The 10,467-nt window shown below is 46.6% G+C and overlaps 1 long non-coding RNA gene across 1 annotated transcript; it reads left to right on the forward strand.

Annotated features, from left to right (window-relative positions):
* The first annotated feature begins 1,558 nt into the window (after nt 1-1,558).
* Nucleotides 1,559-7,893, forward strand: LOC111774553 (uncharacterized). Its single transcript, XR_011421125.1, has 5 exons — nt 1,559-1,782; nt 3,815-3,969; nt 4,806-4,962; nt 5,506-5,703; nt 7,780-7,893. It is a non-coding gene; the product is annotated as an uncharacterized lncRNA (long non-coding RNA).
* Nucleotides 7,894-10,467: the final 2,574 nt, after the last annotated feature.

A 10,467-nucleotide genomic window follows, 5' to 3' on the forward strand; every position in this document is an offset into this window, starting at 1 on the left:
CCCTCTCTTACCATGCAGATCTTCTGCCCTGAGCTATTACACTCGTTTCTAAAAGTTAAGAGATTTTACAAAGTTCTTGCTAAACACAGCATCTCCATGAACTGAAAGACCCGTGTGACTGGTTAAAGTGTAGTTCTGAGAGCAGTCATGATGCTCGCTGCTGTTCACTGAAGACCTTCTCCAGGGCAAGCGCTCTACAAGCAGATCTTTATATATATGTCACTCTCTTTAATAACACAAAGACAGGAAAATGCTGTAGCTAATAGCACAGGCTCTCAGGACGAACGCCAGCTCTGCCACTTGCTGGCTGGGTGACCTCCTCTCACTGTGCCTCATTTTCCCATTTTTGAATTGGGGATGATAATGTGGGGACCTGGAATTGGCCACCCCAAGATATGTCTCTTTGGCATCAGGATTATTTGAGGCTGATTGCTTTTGATAAACTGGGACAGGGAAGGAGGCTCTGAGGAATGGAACTTGCCCTTCCTTAGGACACATTTCCATTTGTAAGGTAAATCTCTATCTGTAGAAGGTGCCTCCCTCTCTGTACCAGGAAGAAGAAAGGCGATGACCTTCTCTCTAGAAACTCTTAATCAATACGAAAGGCAAGGACTTAAATCTGCATTTTATTGTGCTTCTCTGGTAACCTCCTGTAACTGACTTCCCTCTCCCTCCCAACTTTGGCATTTCTTTAAGGATTAAGCATCTTTCCTTAGGCTAGGAGCTGATTGCTGCGCTCACCTGTGACCGCCCAGCTCCAGACAATCGACTAGCCTCCTGCTACGCCCACCGAGAGAGCAGACCACTACCTGCTGTGTCCATCAAGCACTGTGCGACAGGGCAATCTTGTGACTATTGTGGGAGGGACATTTCAGTCACATGTGAAACACCCTGTTTGGGGGTATATAACCACTCTGTGCACCCCACTTCTTCGGTGCCCTTTCTTCCTTCGGGAAGAAAGGCCCCGGGCCATGGTTCCTCATAAAGCTTTGTTTAATTTTCTCTTGCTCTTCTGTCTCATGTGAATTTAATTCGTTCTCCGGCCAGACGAACCCACATTTGGGGAGTTCTACAATATAATAATAATTATAATAATACAATACAATAATACAATAATAAATAATACAATAATAAAATAATATAAATATATTAATATATATTTTATTTATATATTTATATATAAAAAATATATAAATAAAATAAAATAATACAATAATAAAACATCTAGTTTAAAGAATATTTTTGGAGGTTAAATTAATGAATACATGTCCAGCAGATAAATGCGTGAGACACACCAAAACTCCCGGAAAGGAGTAAGGACTGTACAAAGTGAGCTGTCCTCGGTAATCAATCATTCTGTCATCAATACTCCACACAACAAATGTGTATTGTCATTAGCTTTTATAGGTAAAGAAATTAAAGCGAGAATTGTTACAAAAAAGGAGAGGAATATTCTGATGTTATATTCACAGAAAACCCTGAGCTGAATTTGCCGAATTTAGAAGGTTGATGAGGTAATCGTTCTCGTCAAACCAGAATGTGACGGTTAGAATAGATAGGAAAGCCGGCCCCTGGCTATAGTCGGGTGGGGACTAATCCAGCATTTCCCCGGGGTGTGGGCTGGGGAGGGCTGGAGAATAAATCGGGGGTGTCAGTGACAAGGTGACATTTGCACGCACCCTGAAGACTGAGTGGTTTCCGAGGTTCTGTAGAGAAAGATAGTGCGCAAGCAACTGAGGAAACCGTCTGAGCAAAGCCAGGAGGCTGAAAAGCAAAGTCTAAGTTCAGTCGTTCGCAGAGGTTTGGGTAGGAGAGGAGTGAAGTGCCACGGGGGCGACAGGGCCCACGAGTTAGGGGTGACGCTAAGGCAGGTCTTGGCCTGAGACTGAGCTCCGTTTATTCTCACGGCTTTAAGGGTGGGCGGGAAGAGAGGGATCCCTGTGGACTCGGGCTGGGGCAAGGGCGGCGGCCTCCCTGGGGAGCCAGCCGCAGGGCGGGGCCGGGCGGGGAGCCGGGCAGGCTCAGCGAGCAGGGCGGGAGCAGAGGCCCGTCCAGAGCTGCTCGGGGGTCGGCCAAGAGAGACAAGAGGGGCGCCTCAGAGGGGCCAGCAGGATCCAGTAATTGCAGAAAGGGAGGAAGGGCAGAGAGGAACAAGCAACGAGCCAGGTTTTAGGTGAAGTCACTAGGAGAAAGCCGTGCATCTTGCTGAGGAAAGAGGCATGCGAAAGTCAGTGTCTAACTGCGCTTCCGCGAGGAGCCAGCGGGTCGGCGAGGGCACCCCGAGGGGAGGTCCTGTACGGGCGTCTGAGCGCAGATGCCTGGCGGGCCCCTGGACTTGAGGTCTGGGGTCAGGCAGCCCGTCTGAAGTCCTCCTTCCGAAATGGCAGTCAGCACTGCGGCCCAAGATAAGCTGAGAATAGAAACTTGTATTTTAACGTGGAACCGAAGAAGGAAAGCTAGCAAAAGCAACTCAGGAAGAACTATTCTCGAGACAACAGCAGGAACGAGTATCCCAGAACCCAGGGGCAGAGTTGAGAGCAGAGATAGCAGGCGGCGGGGCTGTGACGAGGCGGAGCGATGGGGGGGGCTGAAGCGTCCTCCAGGCGGCTGAGGAAGGCGAGTCAGGAAGAAAGCTGAATTAAAAATTTCCTCTATGACAATAACTTAAGAGGAAAATAGCCCGCGAAAAAGAGCTCAGAAGTAGGCTTTCATTGCAAACAAATGCCTTTGGGGACATGTAAATACTTTTGAATGTCACACTGTTTAACTCAAACAAATAATAATATAAAGTATTTAAACTTATAGATCAACTGAACTGGTCAAATTAGTCTATTTTTCTGTCCTCCTCTCTTCCCCACTAGAAGCAGATTAATTTAGGTGCTAGGTGTCTATTTACAGAATAACTTAATGACAATGCATGTTTTCACCAATCTCCTGGTACCCACCGTTAAAACACTGAAATAAGAATCCTTTTTTCTTAATCTTTACCAACTGTTTATCCCATTGAATTTTGAAGAAATTGAAAGAGTAAAAAAATTGGCGATTTGTCTGAAATAAGAGTGTGCTTGTTTTAAAAAAAGAAAAGGCTCCCCAGAGAACATTTTAATGCTGTTGAGCATTTAGTAAGAAAAACATTCAAATATAACCAACGTCAGCGGGCCTGCAAAACTGTCACTAAGTTTCAGAGGAGAACCAGGCTAAACCCAGGGGACGCCGCGCTGCTTGCTCTTCCTTCCTCATCAACTTCACCACTTAAAAATGTAGACACATCATCAGGACTGCTTCCGAGAGCCCAGTGCTCACAGCAGAGGTTTCTTCTTAACTGTTTTTCCCCAGCCAAGTCTTGCTTAGCTGCCGCCTTTTAAATTATGTGCTCCACGATGAAATTGGATGTACCGCTTTTTAGGTTTGCGTCCAGCTAAGCTCATGTTTGGGGAGAAGCCAACCGTAGAGGCAGTTTTCTGCCTACGGGTAGGAAACTCCAAGTTCACTAAAGTTCAGAAAGTCCAGAAAGACCGATTACAGGGAAGGGTAGACAGGCCTGTTTGGTGGCTCAGGACCTTCACAGGACGCCCGAACCCCGCTGGCTCAGGTCAACACACTGCGTGGTACTGACGCACGATTTTCTCCTCTTCTCAGCTGCTCCATTTCCTTTCTCGTGGAGGACCCCTGATAAATACGTGTTCATGTGGTTTTGTCCTCTGAAGATAGTCCATGTTTTCGTTCCAGAAATTCTTATTTAGTTAAAATAGCACTCTGACTTTTCAAAAAGTTTTTTTTTCACATTTATTATCTTATTCTCCCCATGGTGTAGAAATGACTACAGGAGGCTTGTCAACTCCGATAAGCCTCCTGGGCGCTTGCAGAGCAGAGCATTTCAATAGGTTGACAGTGGCCCCGCAGCTACATTAGGGGACCCTGGGCTACGGTCCAGACCTTCTGGCTCCAGGAGTGCGCCCTCTCCATCAGGTAAAGCTGACTTCCTGACGCAGGCTTATCTCTCATGTCTTGTACTTTTCCATGTTATTTTGATGACAAATAGATCATTTAAGGTGATTTTGCTCACAAATAACAGAAGACTTCTAATGGCTTTTCAAAAAGAGAAATTGTTATTTCATATAACAAAAACCCTGTAGGGCAATTGTTTCTGTTTCCTGGAGTGTCTCTACAGCCTGCCCAGACACCTGGGTTCATTCTTTCCCTTCCCTCTGCAGCCATCCTCCTCAAGCTGGCCCCTGGTGGTTGTAGGATGGCTTTCCAAACATCCTGTCCTCGCACAGCAACACGGGAGGGTGGAGAGTCAGAATGCCCCGTTGGCCTTTGTTTAGAGTGGGAGTAGCTTTCCCCAACACTAGGCTACACTCCCCTCCCTTCTGGTTGACCAGAACAGAATTGCCTTAAACCAATAAAGCTTTGGCCCTGGAGCTGGGATGGACCCAGGCTCCCTGAAGAGTTTGCAGCCAACACTTAAAGGGAATCTGAGTGCTGTCATTAGGAAAGGTGTGAGCCAAGAGCAGGGACTGTCAGGCAAGCCTGATCATGAGGTGGCTCCTGGATGAGGTTAGAAAGAAAGCCTATTTGACCCAGACTTGGGAGTTGTAAGGATTTGTTCTTGGTCTAGTCAGCAAACTTGAATGACAGCCCTTAAATTTTCTGGACCAAATATACCTTCTGTTCTCCTTGGTGGTGCTTAACTTTTGGAGGGTTAATATCCACCATCAGATCTGTTGAGACCTATGGATCCTCTCTCCCCGGCGGAAATTGCTCGTGAATTCATACATACAAAATTTTACTTAACATTTCAGGGGGCCGAGAACTTCGTGGCACTCACTCAGAACAACTCGAGATTCATGCCCAGGTTCTCTGGTCAGGAAGCTTCAGGCTCCTCCGAGCCCACCCTGGGGACGTGCGGCACAGGGAATCAGTGCAAGAAAATACCAATTCTCTGGATCTTCTATTTCTGTGAGTAATAAAACCCTTTGTCTCTCACCCAGCAGTCTTACGTCTTCTGTCAGCATCCACAAAACTGTGACTGGCTAAGTTGTTAGTTTGCAAGTAGGGTGAAATCTCAAACCTTTCACAATTTTTGACACAGTGCTCCTCATTTAGGGAGCTGCATATGGTCAGAGAATTTGCCTGTAAAAGTTGCCTTTTCCTAACAAAATGGCTTGCGTTTTTGCATTCAATGATGAGATTTATGCAACCATTACATTTTTTCTTTTTGCCTTGGCTACTAGGAAGCTCAATAGTAAATTAACATTCAATTGAAATAACTTCATGAGCATAGGTTAAGAATAATTATCTTTTATTTGTTGTATACCATCTTGATATTAATATATCCATTTTCTTCTGGTAAACTGGTGAATGATAGTAAGAAAAGTTCATTGTCTTCTGGTAAGTGCTAAATGAATAAACAGTCCAGGATATGGCTAACCTGGACTATTATAGTATCTAACACTATTTAAATAATTATTTATATTGAACGATGTGTCCCAAATGCTACAGGCCCTCTCTTTTCAGAACGGGAACTCAGTGGGGTCAGAGTCTTCAGTGAATCCATGACACAAGGTCTAGGGAGAGCCACACCATGGCAGAAGCTCTGGGGCACTCCTGAAGTATGGGGGATACTGATGGTTCTCAGAGATGTGAGCTTGTATGACTCCTTCCCCTGCAGGAAGGACCAAGTTCTCAGTGGAGTACAAGGTGAGATCCAAGATGTGGGAATGATGAGGGCAGAAACTCTGAGGGCAAAGAGCGTTGAACATAGACTCCAGCAATGGGGCACCACACACTCTCCAGCAGTGTCCTGGGTCGAGTCTCCTAGAAACAGAGCCTAGGACAGAGCTTCAAATGTGTTTGATTTATTTAGAAAATACTAAGAGGGGATGAGAGAAGCATGATAAGGTAGGAGAAAGGGTCCAAGCAAGGTGTAGTCTTAGATAAAGTCCATCCTTGGCCTGATTGGTGGCATGGGAGTGGGGGACTTGCCTCCAATGAGGCCACTGTGCTAGGCTGGAGGGCATCGCATGCAGGACACATACCTGCCCCCGGGGCAACGTGGCTCCCATTGGCTGAGGGGCAGATCTCCAGGGAACCAACACTCCCAGCAGGTGGGGGAGATGCACTGCCCTGGTAAAGGAGACAGGAGAGGGCACCAATAGCATCTTCTAGAACAGGGCTGCCGGTGTGAGGGGTCAGCCTGAAGGATGCAGGACTGCATAGCACATGCAGTGTCACACTGGAGTTGCTGTGATGGCAAGTTTCCTAGCTGTAGACGATGGCAGGTCATTACCATGTCTGATATTGATAATTTGGGGGCTCTCTGGACTGACATTATCTACAAGTGGTCCCTTTAAGGATTAAAGTCAATGAGCTCCTTACTCCATTTTGTTATCCCTGATGGAGGGGAAGGGTCAAGTGCCAATTAGCAGGGTCTAAGTGGCCTCCTTCACTGTCACTGTCTCCCTCTGCAGATGCTTCCCCACCCCCATCTAGACACTCTCTGCCTTCATTTCTGGAACATGAAACCTCCTGAAGCTGGGGACTCCGTCCCCAGTGCCTGCTCTTTCCCTCAGCCTTCCCGCACTGGGACTTCCGGACACTCCTCTTCACCCCTCTCCCGGCGCCATCCTCCTCCCCTTCTACTCCCTGGACACCAGCACAGACTCAGTGACCAACTGGGGACACTAGAGAGTTTCTATGTGGGAGCGACTTCACGGTGGCCGTCTGGAGGGTGGGGCCACGCTGGGAGAGAGGGCTGGAAACTGCGCTGCGCAGGAAGCCTAGGGGTCTTCCTCAGAGGGCGCCCTAGGGGGAGCTGGGGAGGGTCGGCTCGCCGGAGCCATACAGTTGTCTGTCGGGCTCCTTTTCTTTGCACCCACTTGAAGGCACTTGGGGTAGCCTGTGGTTCACACGCGGCCGCTCCTCCAGTAGGATTCCTAACATGCGCACTGGTAGCTAGCTCACTGGCTCAGAGTCACGCACACCCCACTTTCCTCTTCTCTCTCATCTTTTGTTGGAGCGGAGCAAGCCTGCCCCCAGGTGCAGCCTACTAGAGAAGGCTGGACCAGTGGATTGATTGCTTCATTCATTCACTACCTTGGCAACCAATTATTGAATTCTTCCTTAGGTGAGAAGCTAGGAATACAGGAATTAGTGAGACAAAAATCCCTGCTTCCTCAAGGAACCACCAGTCAGATGGGAGAGAGATTAGCAAACAGGCAGTTCGGATCCCGTGGAACACGTGCTCTGATTACACGGGGCTGGGGACCCCAAAGGAGGGGCCAGACTCAGCTTTGAGGCCCCATGGAAGGATTCCCGAAAGTGTTGGTTTTCTGGACAAGCTCCCAAATGTTGGCCCTGTTGTCTAGCGTCCCTCAGAGCCTCCTTTAGCTCTGAAGCATGCACTTCTGATGTGAGATGGAATCTTGCGTTGAAAAGCAATGCTTGATGCAGTCAGACCACTGTGGGCTTTGCTCGGAAATCTAGGAGAGAGTCCTTCAAAGGTGCGTGTACCCCAGGATACAAAATGGAGTGCCAGACCAAAGTGTCCGAACCCCTCCTGACATCCATTTTAACCTCTTTCTAAAAATAGAAAAGGCTTGGGCTCCCTGCACATCGAACATGGACAGACGCACAGGTCCTCACTGGATGTGTGTGACAGTCACACTGTCACATGGCGGAGAGATGGTGGGGCACACCCTTGCTAACTGGTTCACTTTAGTCTCATGCGGTATGTTGCTGGCTACGTGCCCACAATTTACTCATTGTATTATCTAGATTTAACTGATCCTCACAAAAGAAACCACAGATCGAAGGCAATTCTCGTGATATGGGCTCAAGAGAACAAGAAAGTGGAGGGGCTAACTTTCCTAACAGGAGACACATTTGCAGGTAAAAATAGCAATTGTTTCATTTTTATGTGAACTTTTGTAAATTTCTGTTTTGCTTAAAATGCATAGTGTGCAAAATATGCCTATACAACAGAATGTTCTCAGATTTGTAAGTAAATACATAAATTCAGCCATTTGCTTAAAAATGTTTCATTGACAGTGATTTTTTATTAAAAATGCTGATGGACCACTGATTTAAATTGCTAATCCCTGACTCAAAGTAGGCAGCCAGTCTCTGTCGGGGAGCTCCTCTTGCCCTCCTGGCTTCAGCTTCCTCTGCTCCACACCAAAAGCTCTGGATGCCTATGTTACAATGGGGCCACACCAGCAGTGGAACAAAGTAAGAAAAACAATGCTTTGGGTAAATTGCAAAGTAAAAGTCCAGAGGGACTCTTTCTGTTTCCTGGCTGAAGTCCCTCATGGCTATGAAAGCAGTAGAAAGCTCGACACCTTCCTGGATGTGGCAGGCCACTGTCCACCTTGGTGACAGGCATGCGGCTCACCTTCTGCTGGGATGTATTGCCAAGCTCCATGATGGTTTTATGAAATCCCGTCTTTGATTTGGTGCCTGGCGGTTTGCAGTTAGAAGTCTTACCTTGTTCTGGATGGAAACCATGTAAAACTATCACAATATATGTTGTTTTCATTCTAGACTATGAATTCATTGGCCGCCATCCAAACCAAACTTCAGCCCTATTTCCTCAATATTTGGCCCACATTTATAAACCTCAGAGAACCTCCCAGCCAACCTGGCTTGAATCTGAAGTTTCTTTACCCACATTTTACACAGCCCTGCTTTTAAAACCAGCAAGCCTGCAATCAACTGCTCAAGAATCTACTTGTGTTGTATGTAATTTCTGTAGTGTTTGCTTAAAAAAAGAAGAAAGATTACTTGGTGATTCAAACTGAGTAAGCTTAATAGAACTGTAATGATCTTGGCCATCAATTTCAAAGCTGCAATGGCTAATCACTGTAGATCCAGCTCTGTATCCTGACACACACATGGAGAGTATTAACAGAGATCTTCCCACAAAGTTTCTTTTAGAGCTTAGTACAGCAATTTGCTAAATGTTCTCCCTCACATCTATAGAAAAGGTCATGGTCCCTTTTAAATAAATACTCTAATGCCTTCTGCATATTGCCTTTGTAAAAAATACATAACGTGTGTGCAGGTCCCAAACAGGAGCAACATTTGCATGTGGCAACATGTCATACAGTTTGCATCATGACACTGCAGAGTTAACAACACCTGTGAAAAATTTTGGCTCAGTAATGAATGCTTATATTGTATGCGCAGGAGAAATACGCCATGTGTATTACACCCTATAAATGCTACACAGGAAATTAACATAAAGGCATTTGCAAAGTAAAAGCTTATATATCTCTCCCACGGAGGGTCCCAAGACTTGACTTCACCCCTCAAACACTGGGCAAGGATGCTGTATAAGTCTACGCGTTGATTCTTCATCAGTTCTGTGTACGCTCTCCAACACGTGAGACAAGAAGGCTCCATTTGTCTTCCTTTCCTAATATTTATTATAGCACCTGGGACACATAAGTAGGAGATGCTGGTGGTCAGAGCTCTGGCCCAATTCAGAGGCTGGGTGTCAGAAAGCATGTGTGCTGCCGCCCCCCACTGAGCCTAATGGAAAAGAGAAGGGGGAGTGCCACTGAGGCTCCAGTGCACGGGCAGGCTTCCTGCTATGTGATGGTGATTAACGCCTGCAGCTGGGTCCATCCAGCCTGGAGTTTGGATGTACTCGGGTGGGATAAATGGGAAGGAACAACGTGGTGTTATTTTAGGTATCCGTGGCTGCCAGGCCACTGGCCAAAGAGGGTGAGTCTTGAACCATGTGCAAGAAAAACAGAAAAGGGAGTGGCAGGGCAAGTATGTGTGTATTACAGGCTACAAGCAGACACCCCTGTAAACTGAGGGTGAGAAACTGGAGTAGGGGGCATGACTTAACATATCTGGCTGTTGATATAAATACCCCCTTTCCCACTGCAAATTGCATAAAGTCCCATCTCACTTTGTGGTGTGGGAAATAGACACAGACATCAGCCTGTTCTTCTGAGTGAAGTGTGCATGAGACCGTTAGTCCTTATCAAGGCCTTCTTGATTTTGAACCTGATTCCTATCCACAACTCAGGCAGCAATTTGAAATGCCAATTTCTAAATGTGATGAGAGATCCATGAAGGGGTTCATCTCTTGGAGGGTAAATTGGAATGTCTCGTGGTTAGTTTGCGGCCTTATCCCCCATATCGTCATTTATTTAACAACTGCTGTGGTTCACTGAATCTGAGACACCATCCACTGCCACACGCACCCTGATTTTACGTTCCTCTAAGAAAAAGAATATGTAGGAGCCGTCACTGAAAGATGCACGCTGATTTCCAAGGTGTTCAATTTGAAAATGGACATGACTTAGGATTCATGAAATAGTGTCTTGTTGCAGGCCTATTAGATGTCAGGTACTGGAGAGATTTCTTCCTTTCTTCATAGAACTGACTGCCCAATCGGATATGAGGCAAGACTGCATCTGTAACCCCTTAGTTCTTCCATAGGCCCGACCA

The sequence above is a fragment of the Equus caballus genome, chromosome 8 (assembly GCF_041296265.1).
Source record: "Equus caballus isolate H_3958 breed thoroughbred chromosome 8, TB-T2T, whole genome shotgun sequence".
NCBI lineage: Eukaryota > Metazoa > Chordata > Mammalia > Perissodactyla > Equidae > Equus > Equus caballus.